Genomic DNA, 20,118 nt, shown 5'->3' with positions numbered 1-20,118 from the left:
GGAATAATTATCCTCTTGTTGAACTTCAGCCACTTTGACTCGCCATATCTGTTTTGTTCTCTTGTTTTGAATCTTGGAATTTAGAAAACCAAGCCCCTTAGAGCGTTCCCTTCTTGTAGTTAGCTCAGGTTGTAGAGGCTCCATGACACCTTCTTTGCGTAGTCCGAGAGGACTTTTTCCATCATACCCGAATCTCTGCAGAATTTTGAAACCTTTACCATAGTTTTCACAGGGTATTATAATTTGATCATGCGTATCATCTTCAGCGTCCTTATATAGCATTTTATATAAACTTTCTTCCTCTAGTTCGCCCCATTTTTGAAAGACGGTAGGATCCCATTTGAGGAGCATGATGGAGATTTGCTTATTAGGATGTGGTCTCCCATATTCCTTGGGGGAGTTCATGACTTGTCGTAAGAACATTGTTTGATTCAGAGTGTATTCTCCCATGCCTTTGTCTTGAAACTTGGCTCTAAGTTCACCTTGTTTGGATGTCGAGGGCTTTAATGACTCAGGATCAATATATGCTGAAGAAGGAGTAGCCTCACGATTGCTAGGAATGATAATCTCAGTATGTGATCTCAAGTTATTGCAATATATGAATGGATTTGGATCACCATTGACCGTTACCTCGACTCCATTATGAGGAAATTTTATGCACTGATGGTACGTTGATGGGACTGCTCTCATTTCATGAATCCACGGACGTCCTAGCAATATGTTATATGTGAGGTCTAGATCCAGGACTTGACAAATCACGTCCTTTGTGACTGGCCCTATTCTTAGTGGTAAGATGACTGTGCCCTTGGACGAACGCTCTTTATCATCATAAGCCTTAATAGTGATTTGGTTTGTAGCATTCACAGCTTTGTCAGAATATCCCAATTGTCTGATGGTGCTCAATGTACAAATATTAAGACCTGCTCCTCCATCTATCAGGACTCGTTTTATTCGGTGTTTATGTATGAAGGCTTCAATATGTAGAGGTGCATTATGAGGCTGACTTATGGAGGCGTCATCGGCTTCTGTGAATGTGAGGGAGTGTGGAACGGATAGGTATCCCACCATGGCTTGAAACTGATCCACGTTCAGATCAGTAGGGACAGCAGTATCTCTCAAGGTTTTGTCAAGGACAGCTTTATGTGCAGGAGATATACGTAAGAGCTCAAGAATAGAGATGAGTGCGGGTGTTTTCCCTAATTGCTCTACAAGATCGTACTCAGGCTTAGTTGACGAAAGATTGGTATTCTTAGTAGAGGTACCTGGCAATGTGATCTTACCTCGACGGGTTGTAACATGACATTCAGAGGTAGATGCGGACGAAGATCCCACACCTTTTAGGACAATTTTAGGTCGCTGAGGAGGATTCTCAGGATTTTTATTTTTGATAGTAATGGTAGAAATATGATTGTCCATTGAGATGTGATTAATAGTGGAATCATAATTGTAAGATGTTCTGGTGTAATTGGCTTGATCATCTGTGACTTTGCCTTTTCCCTTGTCATGTTTCGGGAATGGTTCCTTAAACACCTCATGCTCTTGGTTAGATGAATGTCCCTCAATCTCAATATCTCCTCTGTCAATGAGATCTTGTACAATGTTTTTCAATCGATGGCAATTACTTGTCTTGTGACCCTTGCTCTTATGAAATTCACAATATTCATCATCATTCCACCAATTCGGTTTTACCTTTGGTTCATATGGAGGAAAATCTGGGACCGTGATCACTTTGTTTGCTACAAGCTTTTTGAATACTGATTCAAGTGGTTCTCCCAATGGAGTGTACTTCCTTCGTGGTTTAGCAGCCGTTTGATTGTTCACTTGATTGTTGGTAGAATTTGATCCAGAAAAGATGAACTTTGGTCTCACTGTGTTGGCATCAACAACACCATCATTAACTGTGTTCTTGTTTTTGTTCCAAAACTTTGGTTTGTCCTTTCCCTTAAAGTCCTCTTTGTTTTCTTTGAATAGTTTGATAACTCCTTGTTCAATCAAGACCTTTTCTGTTGCTAGGCCCTTTTCAATGACATCCTTAAATGTAGACAAACAAGCTTTTCTGAGATCATAGCCAATAGCCTTGTTAACATTTTGTGTGAACATTTCCACCATTTGTTTTTGCGGGATTTCACAAGAGCATCTGCTAGCTAAGTTTCTCCATCTTTGTAAAAATGACGCAAAAGATTCTCCTTCTTTTTGTTTCGTATTGCACAAGGTAGTAACTGAGACATCTGTTTCAATGTTGTAAGAGAAATGTTGAATGAATGCCTCTGCCAAGTCGCCCCATGACTTAATACCAGGAGGTAATTGAGAAAACCATTCCATCGCTTGATCTCCTAAGCTCTGTGGGAACAACCTCATTAAGTATGTTTCTTCTGCCGCTACCTCAATGCAAGCTGTGAAGAATTGTCTTATGTGTGCCTTGGGGTCTCCTCTCCCTCTATATTTGTCGAATTTCGGCGTTGCAAAGTGCAGAGGAAACGGAGGCATTGGAATGCTCTTATCAAAGGGATAAGGGCATATATCTCTCATAGTATATGTGGGTTTTGATGTGCCCATGTCTTCCACTTTCTTTTGTAGATCTCTAATTTGTTGCTCCAAATTATTTTTGGGAGGAGATGGATTTCTTGTAGCATATCCCATGTTTGAAACACCCATTTGAGGAGGAGCTTGTTGCATATATGGATGATACTGATCGTAGACATGTCCATATGGAGGTCTATATTGTTGTGACATGTATGGAGCACTTGGCATAATTTCTTGTTGAGGGACCCCATATCTGTTTTGTGTATATAAACCATATTCAATGGGCCTTTCATTTTCCATTATGTTGCCCCCAATTTTGGCATGAGGTCTTCTTGTGTCAAAATTTTGAGGAAGTCCTTGAGTATCCATTTGTCTTGGTTGACCCATATCTTGAGCATGTGTTTGAACATAAGGCCTCCATGATGGTCTTTGAGTGTAAGTATCATGCATTTGAGCTTGTGTATGTGGGATTGCTGGTTTCTGAAGCAAAACTGATGGTGACTCCGGCATCATATTATTGGGTCCTCCACCATTTGATTGAGTTTGTTGTGAAGGTCTACTTTCCATAAGTTGAGATAAGTCAAAATCATGTGGTATTTTAGCTCCACTTTGTGCCATCATGTTTAGAAAGTATTGACGATCTCTCCTCATTATCTCTTCAACCAATCTATTGAATTGAGGATCCATTATAGATTCTTGTATGTCTGCTGATAGTATTGAAGAATTGTCAACATTGTCATTGTGTGTAGCGTTGTGTATAGCGTTTGTGCTTTCCATATTTGGATTGTGTCTATAAACATTCATGTCTGGTAATGTAGTGTGCTCAGGATTGTAGAAGACATCATTGTCATACTCATAAGAACTCATGTTTACGGACCCTTGAGCTTCTTTAGCTATTCTCCTAGATTTTTGAAAACGGGTTTCAACCATGAACTAGGTGTTTAGCAATATGTGAGAGTCTTAGACGAAAATGACAAGAGTATGTAAGACCAAGAGTTGTATGGAGTGTAAATGAATCTGAAGTTTACTTGCAATGTCCAAAGTGTAAGACCAAGTATGTACGTAGTAGAGTAGGTGTGACTTCCAAAGAGAGGATAGTTTCTCTTGATGAGGTAAGCTGACCTTGACTCTAAGTAAGACCAAATGAGACCCAAAGGTAAGAAACCTTGATGAGGGACCACTTAACAAAGTGTTGTAGTATGTAGTGTGTTGACAAAGTATAGTGAGGACAAGCAAGTGACCTTTTGACTCAAGTTTAGACAAGTATGAATGTAAAATGAGGTATGAAGCAATGATGAACTATGTAAGACCTTAGAACAGGCTGAATGCTAGATGAAACCTGAAGAGACAACCTAGGAAGCTCAAGTATGCCGAAACTGATTTCTTTGTTTGCTTGACTGTTAAACTTTTTTCAAATCCTGACACAGACGCCTCTGTATACTTCACAGACGCGGTTTGAAGACACAGACGCTATTCTGTTTGACACAAACGTGATTCTGAGATTTCCTGTTAATGTTTGTAACAGTTTTTTGCAATTTTGGACACAGACGCTTCTGTATACTTCACAGACGCGATTTCCAGACACAGACGTGTCTCTGTTCGACACAGACGCTGATAAAGACACAGACGCTATTCTGTACTTCACAGACGCGTTTATCATACACAGACGCGGTTTTAACAGACACAGACGCGTTTCTGTAACCTTAGTGCAATCTTTCCTATCTGTGAATTTGTTTTGCTGTGACCAAATCTGATTTTTCGACTGTTTTTCGTGACAAGAGGACACAGTGTTGATGACCCAATGTTTGCAGACTGTTTAGACTCCAAAAAGTGTGTTGTTTGATGTAAAAAAAAATTTGCATACACTTGAAGACACAAAAGACACAATGTTTTGCTGTTTTGTCTTGATTGTTTGAATGTTTATCATAAGTCAAGCACAATTCTTATGGCTGGCCAAGACAATAATTGTTGATCCCACATGGGGTTTTACCCCCGAGGCTACGCTATTCAGAGCGGATACTTAGATGCTTGACCTCACTAGCTCCACCCTCGGCACTCACTTCTCGGGTCAGCCAAGCATCAGTCCCCATGAAAACTCCCCATGGCGAACTTTGTATCTCTACTAAGAACCGTATGTGTGTGGGCCGCTACCAGAGGTCCGACCTCCTACCTCAACAACTAGAAGGATTTGGGCATCTAAAACAATGAGGTGCTAGTAAGGGCATCCGCTCGTGTGGCCATACATGCGGCACTTTCAGCTCTGTAAATACAGAAGGCTCCCAGCCGGTAGGGGTTACGCCCTACAAATGATCAAATAAATTTGATCAAACGGGTTTATGGGGAGACATAGTGTCGGTATGAACTAATCAGCACACGTTATTCATAGTTTTCACCATGAATACATTTGATTATAGTGGCTTGGAAGAAGATGGCTTTTCTTTTGCTACCACTTGGGTCGTTCTCTTCTCACTAGTAGTCCTAATGACCACACGGGAAGACAGGCCCTCTAAAGAATAAACAAAAAAGAGCCTATTGCTCAAGACACAAAAGACAATGGTTCAATTTTAGTGTACCAATCGAAGTGTTTGCTAAGCTATGAAGACAAGGCACACAAATAAAATTACAAAACCCTAGCTAAGGCCCTGCAACAAAATTGTTAGTAGTTTGGGTTGTTTCAAGTGATAACCCCTTCCTGCAAGCACACAAGTTAGGTAAATTTTAAGAAAACCCAAAAAGACTTTGTGAAAAGGGGCCTTCAACAAAAACGTATTTGCCTCCAAAGCAAGCTGCACAAACCAGGTTAGCTAGATCTGCAAAGGTTAGCCAAAAATAAACCAGATCTGAAACCCTAAGTACAAAATCCGAAAACCCGAATCGAAAAACTTTAAAAAATTTGCAAAACAGAATGCACAGACGCTGTTATACCAGACACAAACGCGTCTTTCCGACACAGACGCGGTTCTGTGATTCGCAGACGTGATTTCAGAACACAGACGCCTCTTTATTCTGCAGACGTGATCAGATGGTTCACAGACGCGATTCGGGATCGCAGACGCGACTTTCGGAAACCTGCAAAAAAAATAAAAAAGACAGAAACACAGACGCGATAAAAGATATCACAGACGCCTCTGAAATACAAAAACGCGATCCGAACACTCGCAGACGCGGAAAAAACCTAAAATGTCGTCGAAATCGTCCGATCTGCAACTTCAAAAATGCAAAATCTGCAACAAAAATGTTAAATGCAAAGGGACAAGAGTCCCACCGGGCGTGCCAAAATGTATATGGTGAAAATGGATAGCAATAAACAACAATATTGAAAGACTAAAATAGATTCAACCACCAAACCCTAGCCTAACAATGAACAAAGATCCACCATAACATATGAAGATAACCTAAGACAATGCAAAATAACTCAAAAATCACAAAGATTATACCATCACATGTCCACTAGGGTTTTGATCTCCATTCTTCCTATCTCCATTGATCTTGTTTGATATGCTTGCTCTCAAATTTTTGTATGCACAAGAGCTCAACAAAGAACGGAATGTGGTTGCAAGTAGAATTGTAGTGTAGTCAATTGATCCAGTAGTTAGGGTTTGGTAATGAAGAAAGCATCTCCTTAAATAGAAGACACAATAGAAAATGGAGGGTTAAGATTGAGAGGTGTAAAAAGGAGGTCGGCTAGGATTAGAGGGTAGGTATAAGAAATACCAAAATAATGAAAGGGGTAGGTAGTGTAGGAAATAAGAGATGAATGACATGTGTCATGTGTAGAAAAAGATAATGAATTAATTAAATAAATAAAGATTTATTTAATTAATAGAAGAAGTAGGGCAATTAAATAAATAAAATATTTATTTAATATAGGAAAGGGATAATTTAAATAAATAAATGTATTTATTTAAATGAGAAATAAGGCTAGAAGAGGATAAATGAATTAATTAAATAAATAAAGATTTATTTAATTAATAGAAGAATTAGGCTTAGATAATTAAATAAATAAAATATTTATTTAATTAGACATGACAATTTTGGGTGTCTACACATACAATTCTGAAATCGTATAGACTGTGATTTCCATGCACCAATAATACTGTAGAGTATGAAGCATTGGTTATAGGGCTCAAAATGGCCATTGAATGGAATGTTAAAGAACTACATGTCTATGGTGATTCACAACTTGTCATTTATCAAATAAATGATGAATATCAAACAAAGGATGATAAGCTTATGCCATACAAACAGCTAGTGGAGGAATTTAAAAGACATTTTAAAGAAATCACATTCACCCAGATTCCCAGAAATGAGAATAAAGCAGCAGATGCAATGGCTACAATAGCATCTCTCTTGCAAAATAAAGAGAATCAACAACATTACGAATTTCTTGTGGAAGATATCTTAACCTCTACCATTCAATCCCAGCCTACCTATCGAATTTGCCATATATCAGGAACCAGTCAATCCTTATACGGTCAAACCTACCAATATTTGAAAGATCATATCCTTCCTTTGGAATTATCTCATAATCAATGAAGAAACTCTATCCATTAGTCCTCTCGCTATACCATTATTGCTTATATCCTATATAGGCATGGTCTAGATGGTACATTGTTGAGATGTCTTCAAAAAGATGAATCTGAGAGAGTTCTTAATGACATTCATGTGGGTATTTGCGGTACACACTCAAGTGGTTTAACATTGGCTAAGAAACTTATTCGTATGGGTTACTTTTGGCCTACTATGGAAAGAGATTCATTCACCTATGCTAGAAAGTGTAAACAATGTCAAATTCATGGAAATCTAATTCATGCACTAGCACAAGAGTTATATCCTATGACAGGATCATGGCCATTTTCACAGTGGGGCCTGGATTTGGTAGGAAAGATGAATCCCTCATCTTCTAATGGACATAAGTTTATTTTGGTTGCTATTGAATATTTTACTAAGTGGATTGAAGCAGTGCCTTTAACAATAGTGACAGGAAAACAAATATCATCATTTATTCTAAATTATATAATCTATCGCTATGGAGTTACTATGACCATTATCACTGATAATGGAAGACCATTCAAAAATCAAGATGTAAAAGAGCTATGTGAAAAGTTTCATATCCAACATAGGTTCTCTACTCCATATTATCCACAAGGTAATGGTCAATCTGAGGCATCAAACAAAACTATTTTAAAAATCTTGTAGAAAACAGTCGATGAAGTTGGAAACGACTGGCACATTTAGCTAAATCCTGCTCTTTGGGCATATCAAACTAGTGTCCGCACTCCAATAGGGGCAACTCCATATTGTTTGGTCTATTGATCAGAAGCTATATTACCTATAGAAGTAGAGATACCTTCTCTACGAGTATCCTTGCATGGTCTTATACCAAAAGAAGAACAAAGAGTCTCTCAACTCCAAGAACTAGAACTGATTTAGGAACGTCGCCAAAATGCAATAGATCATTTAAAAGTATATCAACAAAGAATGGCAAGAAGCTATAACCACAAATTCAAGCCGCACATTTTCCAGATTGGAAACATAGTTCTAAGGGAAAATCCAAGAAATCGGCAAGATCGAGAAAAGAAGGGCAAATTTGAACCAAATTGGCTAGGACCTTTTGTCATAGTAGCAACATATGGATCAGGAGCATACAAATTATCTACCCCAGAAGGTGATTGGTTTGATGAACCTATCAATTCTATCCATCTCAATAAATTCTATGCTTGAGATATAAAGTCCCGAAAAAATCAATAAAAAGCATATAAAGTCCTAAAAAACAAATAAATAAATAAAATAAATCAATAAAAAGCATATAAAATCCAGCAAAAATGCAATAAATTTAGATGGTGAAAACCTGGTAAACAGGCACTATCTAAAAAGTGAGTTCCTCCATCTATGAGATCGCTTTACGGACCCATCCGCTTCATCCTATCGCATCTATCGCTTCCATATATCCTAGCTTATCCATTTCTCTGAATCATTTAGCAAGAAAAATATAGCTTGCCAACAGTTATCAATCTTTGACATACTTGTCGTAGTCATTGTCTTAGATTTTATCAACATCTATCAATCTGCATTTCTATTTTGTCATGGTTTGGATCTTAATCATTTCATATATCCATAATAATTTTTGTTTCCGTTGGGGGAAAAATCCTAATTCCTTTTTGCTAAGCTGATCTTTTGAATCTTTAAAAAATCCAAAACATTCAAAAAACTTAGAAAAAACAAAAACACCCAGGGTTTTGAAACAGATAACGAGCAAACAAAGCAACGAAAATCAAGGCATTTCATCAAACAACTAAATCATGAAACTTAGAAACTGAAGAATCAATCAGCAAGCTATAAAGGATTATCAAAAAAATCATTCACTAAAATGATTATATCAGTTAATGACCATTAGAACATGTGAATGACATACAAGATTCAGTGTTTATATCATGATTTTATTGCTAATCATGTACTCTATGCAACTCAAGGATGTCCATGACTAGAGGAGATATGATGGGACATGATTATTTTCTTTGATTGTTGTCTGTGGTTTATCTCTTACTACGGTATGAACTTGTCTCGGGATATGATCGACAAAAGATCAAGGAGGACCTTCCAAGTCATGCATGAAAAGAGATAATCCTTGTCTATTCTACAAGCAATACTCAGGTCAACTTGATCCATTATATCAAGTTGCTTGTATTAACTTGCTATATCAAAATCCATGTAAGAAATACTCAGGTCATCTTGAATCATTATGTCAAGTTGCTTGTATTTTCTTACAACATTTTTAAGCTCAATGATGAAATCAAGCACTGTTACCCGATAGCATATGAAGAATGGCAGTATAAATTTTAGTTAGATCATTTCATTAGCTCATTATTCAGTTGCATTATAAGCATTCATTTGTCAGTTGCATTATAAGCATATCATTTCATTAGCAGATCAACAGTCATAAATAAAGATCGAGTATACTTGGACAAACAAAAACAATTTGCATTTAATCATTGTAGGTGCATTCATTTTAATCATTATCCATTTCATTTTAGCTGCATTTTACCATTGCATTAATTGCATTCAATTAAGTGCATTTCATTAACCATGTAAAGTATCATCATTATTATCTACATTATCATTTCATAAAGATCATTTAGTTGCATCTTTTTCACTTAGATTCATAATCATTATAAGCATAACATATAAATAAAAAACAAATCAATTCTTTCATGTGCAAATCCGTATAAATCATTGCATTAGTTTGCATTCAAAAAAGTGCATTTTTATACATCATATAGTATATCATCATTATTCCATTTATCATTTAGTTGCATGCATAAAAATTCAAAAAAAATTTCATATAGATCATTTGTATGTACATCATTGTAAGCATTAAGCAATCATTCATTTGCATTTTCATATAGATCATTTGCATTTACATCATTTAAGTGAAATTTTCATTTGCATCCAGGATAAGTAAAATCAAAAATCAAAAGCATTTATCATTTGCATCATGTAAGACAATTATCATCATATCGTTATTCATCTACTCATTGCATCCATAAAATTGAAGCATATAAGCATATAGAACATCATCAACTAGAATAAAAAGCATCATCGTATAGAATCCATGTCTGCATATAGATCATCATAAAATAATAAAAGTCCAAGTATACAATGATATCAAATAAACAATACAAATGCTCCAAATCAAGTCACGACTGTCCTATACCACTACCACCTAACTATGTCTGTCTTTGTGGCTGTGGGCAAGAAGATCCTCTAGATGCTTATCTCCCATGCTCACCACTCCTCTAAGGAGGTCCCATGACCCCACCACTGCTAGTGTCCATCAACATAGTGGTCTGATAACTACCTGCTCTCTGGCTCTCTGTAACTGCCTCCTCATATCATTGTCGCCAGTAGGAAGTCTCCTTCCCGACCCGAAATAATGCTCTAACAGTGTCCACTGAGAGAGTACCCGATCCAGCCTGCTGAATATGATCAATAAGACCCTAAGTATCCTGTTATCTCCTAATAGTTGTGTACCTCTTAGTCATAAGAGTTTGTATCTATGCTCGAAGCTGATCAATCTGTGCTCTCAGACTATCAATAGTATCATGCCTTGGCACATCATGCTCTGGTATAACTACATCTGGCATATCCTGCACTAGTGCAACCTGCTCTGGTAGATCCTGTTGTGGTGCATGAACCCCAATCCCCTCACCACCAACCTGTCCAACTGCTGGAATCTCAGTCTGAGTAACTCTCCAAACCCGTTGTCTAATCAGGGGAACGTGATCCTCAGGATCCTCATCATCACCACCATGAGCTGTAATAACTCTAAGATTTGGCTAAATCTGTCCAAAATCAAGGCCTCTCCTGCAACCCCCATCCAATCCAGTCACCCTATCTCCTTTCAATGGAAATCCTCTAGGTGATCTCATCCCTACCCTACCAATATCCCTCCCAATCTGTCCAACATCTCTCCCACCCATAGGATGAGGTCTCTCAATCCTGCCAGCCAGTCCAAATGGTCCTCTGCAGACTCTCAATCAATGTCCTCTCCATCCAGGTCCACCACCTCCATCCCCACCATCATCTCCACCTCTCCCAGCCTCATGAGAAGCTCTAAGCTCTCATCTATGTCTTTGTCTCTTGATAATAGGATCATCTGAATCATCATCATCATCTCTTGAGCTAGGAGGAGGATCTATTGGATCCGTAATCTGAGGAAATGGATGAGCTAATATATACTGAGCATACTCTGTTGTAACCCCAGGATCCAGAATGTGTAATCTCATATCATATGCCACTCTCAGAGTAGTAATAAACTATGCACAAGCAATCTCAAATGAAAAAGATGCTCCCCAATCTCACCTATCTCTGTATCATCGTGCATATATCGTCACACTAGTAGGCATAGGCTGAATGATACCAAACTGTCTCAAAATCCGACTAATCAAGTGCCGCTCAACAATGAAAGGTGTCTGAACAATAAGATATCTACTCTTTATAATAAGTGGTAATGTTTGTGCATCATCCATCCATGGCTCACAATCAACATATGGTCTCCAAGTAATGCTATCTAAAGAATCAAGCACCCAACGCCAATACTCCATCTTACCCAGCTTATGCTGAGTAAGGATACCTACATAAAAATAAACATATGGCTGCCTCTCTCCATGAACTCTATGATGGATAGGCCGTGTAATAGCAATGTGCTCCCAACACCAGATTTGTAATAAAGTGCATCCTGTAGATAAACTAGCACTCTCATCATACAAAACCTGGTGAAGATCATGATATAAATATGCCAACATGAAAACACCCCAAGCATATCACATTTGATGCTGCATCATGCTCAGAAGAACCTCACCCCATCCAATAGAAAAACCTCGCGATCGCCTATCAGGACATATGAATCCTCCAATCAAACCAGCTAGAATAACAAGAAGAGTCTCGTAGTACATCACCATATCTACCCATCAGATATCTCCTCTACCGATGCTCTCATCAAGAAACATGACTTTGCAAGCCTCTATCCCAACTCGATCCTGATAATCATACTGCACTAGCTCGCTAATCACCAGGATGTGTAGAATCCTGTAGACATCCTCAAGAGTCACACTAATCTCACCTGTCGACAGGTGGAAAGTGTTATGCTCATTGTGCCATCTCTCAGCTAATGTAGTCAACAATCCTCTATTATGTGTAATCTCAGGCATAAATAATAAATGGTGTAAACCATAGGCATCTATATGTCTAATCTCAACCTGGGACAACTCTGGAACTAAATGATGTATGGCTGGTAATTTCTTTCGACACTAGAGAACATCAAGTTTCTCCTATTTTTCAAGAGAAATCAATCAAGCTAATTAGAGCTACTCAATCATCAATTTATCAATCAAGCTAATCAGAGCTACTCAATCATCAATTTATCAATCAAGCTAATCGGAGCTACTTAATCATCAAATCTATCAATCAAGCTAATCAGAGCTACTCAATCATCAATTTATCAATCAAGTTAATCAGAGCTACTTAATCTAGTAATCAAAGCTATATATTGATCTATCAATCATACAATCACTCAATCATGACTCTATTTCATCATACATGTGTATCAAACATGTTAAATCTAAACATCAAAGTGATTTTTAGCTTTTGTATCAATCAACAATCTCAAATTTAAGCAAAAGCGCTATCTTTTTTATCATATGCGCTAATCGACCATGCATATGCGCTACTTTAATCAAAAGTGCTATCTTTTAGAGCATATGCACTAATCGACCATGCATATGCATTGCTTTATGCATTTGTGCTATCCTATTGAACATAAGCGCTAACAAACAAAACATAAGCGCTATTCTAAGCGTTTGCACTAACATTCTATGCAAATGCGCTAACATACAGAGCATATGCGCTAAACAATTCATTTGCGCTAAACAAAATTACATATGCGCTAAACCAAACTGCAAAAGTGCTAATCTAAAATAAATAAAAATTGAAAATTTCAAAAATTCAAAAAAAAAACACCTAAAACATGAAATTTTGAACGAAAACTTGAAAACAAAGCTCAGGATAAGATACATACCGGACAACCATACTCGGTTGGCCACTAATATCACCAAACTCGCTCAAATCGATGACACTCCACTGGAATCACCATTTTGCCACCTCAGCAAGAATATTCTCTCCAAAAGCTGACAATGATAACAATGAAGTTAAAATTAGCCTTGGTTAATTTTATATTTACTGTTTGAAAAGTAATTAATTTCAAAAATGGGGCAATTTAATTTGTTTTTAACAAAGGAATTTAATTGACTGAATTTTTATCACATTATCACAAGATTAATCATTCAAACTAAAATTTTTGACAATTTCACAATCAATCTCCTGAGGGTGCACACAACTTAGGCTATTCAATCTCTATCAAACGCATTATCAAGACTTGATTTAATCTTTGAAACAATGTTATCTCGACATCATTTCAAAGAGGGGCAAAATGTATACACCTAAAATTAGCTATGAGCAATTAAATAAAGATTTATATTTATTTATTAATTATTCTTCTATTAAATAGTTAATTTGAAAAGATTAATCTATTTAATCCATTTCATGTCTTTCTATTAATTAATATTTTATTAATTAATTCATCTATCTTATTCCTCTAATTAATTAAATATCTAATATTTAATTATCTCCTCCAAACAATTAAATATCCAATATTTAATGGTTATTCTTCTATCCTATAGTCTCAAATATTAAATAATTATTAAATTATTTAATCCCTTTTTCCAACTCACCCTCCATCTCCACTTCATCTTCCCTTTGCTAACTCACCCATCATGTGGCTAAGAAAATTAATATTTCTTAAATATTAATTTATGATTTATCTTCAGCTTCCAAATTCAATGAAAATTGTGTACGTACACATATTTCATAACCATTTCCTATATTCTCTCCAACACGCCTATATCTTAGGAAAGACTTGAGTCCACTTGTCCTGTCATGCCTAAATCTTCTCTAACCATCCCTAGATTCTCTCAGTCAACAACCCAGTGAAGGTGAGATGAGTGACACTTGTCTTCTCCTTCCCCCTTTCTCTCAACCTTCACCTTTGTTCACAGCCATCCAAAATTGTAGATTTGATCATGACTATTGATCTGAGCCACATCATCTTATCCTCTCAAAGTCTATAAAATCAAGAGCTTTAGTTGAGAGAGAGTGAGACTTCAAGTGCATTTTGCAAGCTAATCATATGCATTTGTGAGTTTTTGAAGCAAATAGCAATAGCAATTATCATATAGCATTTTAGCATAATCATGTAGCTTTGCATATCATACTATCAGTTAACTACAAGTTATCAGTCAATTCTTCATATGCCATCTTGGAAGCCAGCAGTGCATTGTTTGAGAGCACACCATCTGCAACCAGAAACAGTGGAGTTAGGACACAATGAGACATAAGCCATGAAGGTAAAATAATGTTTTATTTTAGTATGTATTTCATGTAGTTTCATTGGTGGATTTTGGATTTCCTGTATGCATTTCCATTGTATTTTGTGAAACTAACTTACTACGGGTAATATTCTGAAGATCAAATTCAAGCTCACACACCTGTAATAAGTTAGTTTCACAAAATACAATAGAAATGCATACAGGAAATCCAAAATCTACCAATGAAACTACATGGAATACATACTAAAATAAAACATTATTTTACCTTCATGGCTTATGTCTCATTGTGTCCTAAATCCACTGTTCCTGGTTGCAGATGGTGTGCTCTCAGACAATGCACTATTGGCTTCCAAGATGGCATATGAAGAATGGACTGATAACTTGTAGTTAACTGATAGAATGATATGCAAAGCTACATGATTATGCTATATGATTATATTGCTAAAATGATATTTTTTATTTGCTAATTGCTTCAAAAACTTACAGATGCATATGATTGATTGAAAACTATTTTGCAAACTAACTCTCTCAACTGAAGCTCTTGATTTTATATAATTTGAGAGGATAAGGTGATGTGGTTCAAATTAATGGTCATGATCAGATCTATAGATTTGAATGGCTATGAGCAAAGGTGAAGGTTGAGAGAAAGGGGGAAGGAGAAGACAAGTGTCACTCATCTCACCTTCACTGGGTTGCTGACTGAGAGAATCTAGGGATGGTTGGAGGAAATTTAGGTATGAGAGGACAAGTGGACTCAAGTCCTTCCTAAGATGTAGGGGGTGTTGGAGAGAATATAGGAAATGGTTATGAGATATGTGTACGTACACAATTTTCATTAATTTCGGAAGTTGGAGATAAATGATAAATTATTATTTAAGAAATAGTAATTTCCTTAGCCACATGTTTGATGAGTTGGCAAAGGGAAGATGAAGTGGAGATGGAAGAATGAGTTGGATAAGGGATTAAATAATTTAGGAATTATTTAATATTTGAGACTATAGGATAGGATAACAACTATTAAATATTGGATATTTAATTGTTTGGAGGAGATAATTAAATATTAGATATTTAATTAACTTGGTTAGAGGAATAATTAAATATTAGATATTTAATTAATTAGAAGAATAGGATAATTAAATATTAGATATTTAAATAATTAGAGGAATAAAATAGATGAATTAATTAATAAAATATTAATTAATAGAAAGACATGAAAATGAATTAAATAAATTAATCTTTTCAAATTAACTATTTAATAGAAGAAGAATTATTAAATAAATATAAAATATTTATTTAATTGCTCATAGCCAATTTTTAGGTGTATACAATGATTGATGGTGTTATTGTATATGTGATTAATGCAAGCTCCTCGTGTATCGTTTGATTATGAATCTCCATCCTTGTTGTAATTTGGAAGAGGATTTTTAAAGGCACCATGATCACCATTTATCTTGAGACCATCGACCGTTAAATCACCTCTATCAATCATGTCTTGAACAATGTTTTTAAGCCTCATGCAATCATTTGTTTGATGTCCTTTGTTTTGATGAAAATCATAGAAGTATGAGTCATTCCACCAAGGTGGTTTGACCTTGGGTTCAAAGTAGTTTATAGCTGGTAATGTGATAATCTTGTTTGCCAGGAGTTCTCGTAATGCTGATTCTAAGGATTGCCCCAATGGTGTGTAAATGTGCTTATTTGGAAAAATGTTGGTGTTACCCCTTGAATTTGGATTAGGTCCCTGATTTGTCTTGTTGTTTTGGGTATTATTGGTGTTGTTTGCATTTGCAGTTCCCATATTGGTATTTGGTGTATAAGTGTTAGTGCCTTGGTTAGCACCCTTTTGATTCTTGGCAAGCTGAGGATTACCTGATAAAGCCAATACTGGTTGTTTGGATTTTACATCATTAGCGTCATTCCCTCCCTCGTTACTAGAGTTCTTGTTTCTAGTCCAGAACCTAGATTTGTCTAAGTTGTTATTGTTGTTGTTGTTCTGGTTGTTGAAATGAGAGTTCGATGAATTAGTTCCTTCTTTGAAGAACTTCAATGTTCTTTTCTTAATACATGCCTCTTCTACGTGGATTCTGTTTTCGATCAAATTGACAAAAGATGGTATGCATTGGAGCTTGAGTATGTAACTCATCTCACTATTCAGATTGTCGATGAAAATTTCCATCTTTTCCTTTTCGGGCACATCTCGAGGATATCTCGAAACCATCTATCTCCAACATTGAAGAAACACCATGAACATTTCATTGTTTTTCTATTTGGTATTGCATGCATCTAGCATGGTGATTGTGTGTTGAATATTGTAGGAGTGTTGAGTGATAAATTTATTGACCAACTCATCAAAGGATTTGACGAGAGGTGTAAGTTTGGATAACCACTCCATTGTTTGTCCTCCCAAGCTTCTTGGAATAGCCTCATCAAATAGGTGTCATCATGGGCAAATTCAAGGCTCATGGTATAAAACTCCCGAACATGATCGCGAGGATCGCTCTTACCATCATATTTGTCACATTTGGGTATGTCAGAATTTGGGGGAAAAGGTATCATATTCATTCTCCTGTCAAAGTAAGGACAAATTTCATTTAAGGAATACCATATTGTTGTCCCTTGTTGCATGTCCTGTATTTGTCTTTGTAGCATTTGCATTTGTTGTGTAAGAGCGACCATGGGCACATTTGTTTGTTGAGGGAAAGGTTCTTCCCTTTTTTTATCCCTAATTTGGGCATGAATGTGTTCTGGTATGTTATGTTGTTTAGGTATATTCTGCTTAGGTATGTTTTGTTCAGGTTCACATATTTCCTCTTCTCTTTGTTGTTCTTGATAAGTATAATTTTGAGACCTTGTCCTAAATATTTCAGTGTCGAAGTCTTCTGGAATCCTAACCCCTTTGCTTGTTAGCATGAGCATGTATTTTTCTTTATCAGCTTCTATGAGTCTTTCCGTAAATTTTTTAAATGAGGCGCTTTCTTGACATTCTTGGATGAGCTCCTCAGTAATCTTTGTGTCCTCTAGATTTGGATATTCGAAAGGATTTGATAATCTTTGACCCATACTAGACTCTGGTTGTAGCTCACTTTGTTTGTTTTGTTGAGAGCAAGTGACAATGGGCATCTAATAGAAACTTTATGTGACAAAGGGGACGAATTCCTCTTCTTCGTGTTGTTCAGGGGTGGGTGGTTCAAATTGAGGTATGTTATAAGTGATGCAAACTTCTGGGAAGAAAGCTAGATTGATCTTTCCTCCACGATTTAAGCATTGGTTGAATGTTGATTTTTGGCAAAAGGCTCTACTTCTCAATGGCTCTTCATCAAATTTGTTTGACTTGTCTTGAAAATATAAGTGCATATGACAGAGAAATGTGCGATGAGATTTGAAGAGTTGGTGATTGATGTGGAGAAATCTATTCTGTTTAGCAAGTTTCTGAGAACTAGGTTGTCGTTTCTTCAACTTAGTGTTGTGATGAAGACTTTTTCTTCTCAAAATATGAGGAGTGGTCATACATAGGTGATCAATGGTTTCCTTTGATTTGGTTGGATTATGATACTTGGTTTGAAAACTTAAGCCTACTTTTATCAAATGAAGGTTTAGATGCTCTCTCACGACAAAGTGCATCAAATGATATGGAATAAGAGCCTTCCTGATATGGAAAGTCGATTTGACAACTTAGGTTTAAACTAGGTATGTTTTGATAATGGAATCCGTTTAATTGGCAGACCTTTTGATCAACGTGATGATGTTACCCGATTTTGATAGGAGAAAGTGTTATCCTTAGCTAGTTTTAGATTTTTGACAACGTTTGTTCTAATAATGATTTGTTTGATTGTTTGATCGTTTGGAATAGTTTTGGACGTTCTGACTCAAGTTTTGCCTGATGAGGTCGACTGAAGATCCAAAAGGGTGTCTAAAATTGATGTTATAATTTTTCAAGAATGCTTAGTTTTGCTCTTTGTTTTTCATAATTTTATCTATGCACTAAGACAAAGATTGGATGCGCTAAAGTTTGACTCAGATGCGTTGTTTAAAACCACCAATGTGCTAAGTGCATGTGTTATGTGCTAAACTAGTGTTTTGACTTCTGTTATTTCAGGAATGATTATGCGCTAATCTATCTTGAATATGTGCTAAAGTTTAGACTCAAAGCCCCACAATTTGCCCCCAATGTGTTTGGCTGATGCTTCAATGTGCTAATATGGTGCTTAAGAGTGCTAGTGGTAAATTTCCAAATGTTCAGATGGTTATGCACTAGTTTTCAGAATGAATGCGCTACGTTGTAGCTTTGATGCACTAAAGTTTGCTTCAGATGCTCTAGGATATTGCTCCTACGTGCTAAACTGCTCTACTTTGTTTTATTTTGGGGTTTTTCTGAAAACTTTAACACTTTTCCAACTTTGATGGATGATTTTCTGAAGTATAAAATGCAAACACAACACGAAAAAGACAACCATTTTTGTCTATTCTAAATAAAGAGTGTATGTTTTGTGAGGATGTGTTCAAATCCCAATGTTTTCACAGGTTTAGATACAAATAATATGATTTAGGTCGACTCTTTATTCAAGGGTCATCAAAAATACCATAGCCCACTAGTCTCGATACTCTGTTAGCTCAAACAACCATGTCACCCCCTAGGGGGCACCCATTTTTTTGCCTTTTTCCAGAAATTAACCAAAAGTGAATTGCTTCACAATCTTGGGAGATATATGGTGAGTAATCTTGGGGCGGATTTTTCCCCACCCTTGCACTATGATATTGAAGATGTTTGGATATTGACTCGACTCAAGGTTTCTATTTTTAAGATTCGTAATCAAGTTTCATGTTCAATCACCAGTGATAAACTCCCTCGAGAGGCTTCCCACCCTTTAGAACAAAGGCTTTACGTATCGTAAAGATACTAGGGGAAGGCTAATCACTGTATGCATAAAACTTGGATCCTAGAATGATAGAAGAATGACTCTATTTATAGGGAAAATAGGGCAATGAAGGGTCAAGATTGGATGATCCTATCAAGGGTCAGGATTGAGAGTTATTAATCCATGTTTACAATTCTCACCAATGAAATGGTGACAATTGTCAACATAAGATTGCTTGAAAGGAGATGTAAAAAGCATTGAAATCTTGAGAAGACCTTATGGTTACCTCAAGAGGTTAGGGTTAAGGTTAGGTTAAGATTATCCATTGGATAAAGCTTTTATCCAAAGGATAAACTCATGTGCAAGGGTTAAAGGGATAACCAAGGGTAAAGCCATGAATGCTCGATGAGACCCTTGGGTTATATGAAGGTTGAGTTAGGCAAAAAGTCTCTAACCATGTAAGAAGGTTGAGTTAACCATTAATGGTTTGGAAGACTTTGGAGGTTAACTTGTTGAGGACATAAAACCTTTAATACTTTCCAAAGATTTTGAGGGTTTGAGAAGTGACTTCCCTTTGCTTAGGGATGTGACAATATTTAGTAGATGGGTTAGGCTAATTTAGAAGGGATTAGAAGAATCTAGAAGGGGGTTTAGAGAGGCAAGTAGGAGATGTAGGAAAATGCAAGTGGATGGGGGGTAATTTTAATTAAAATAAATTGCTTTATCTCAACAAAATACATGCAAGTGGGGGATTTAAATAATTTAGATTTATTTATTTGAAGTGAATAATTTAATTA

The sequence above is a fragment of the Cryptomeria japonica genome, chromosome 10 (assembly GCF_030272615.1).
Source record: "Cryptomeria japonica chromosome 10, Sugi_1.0, whole genome shotgun sequence".
NCBI lineage: Eukaryota > Viridiplantae > Streptophyta > Pinopsida > Cupressales > Cupressaceae > Cryptomeria > Cryptomeria japonica.
Note: the sequence above shows the minus strand (reverse complement) of the source record.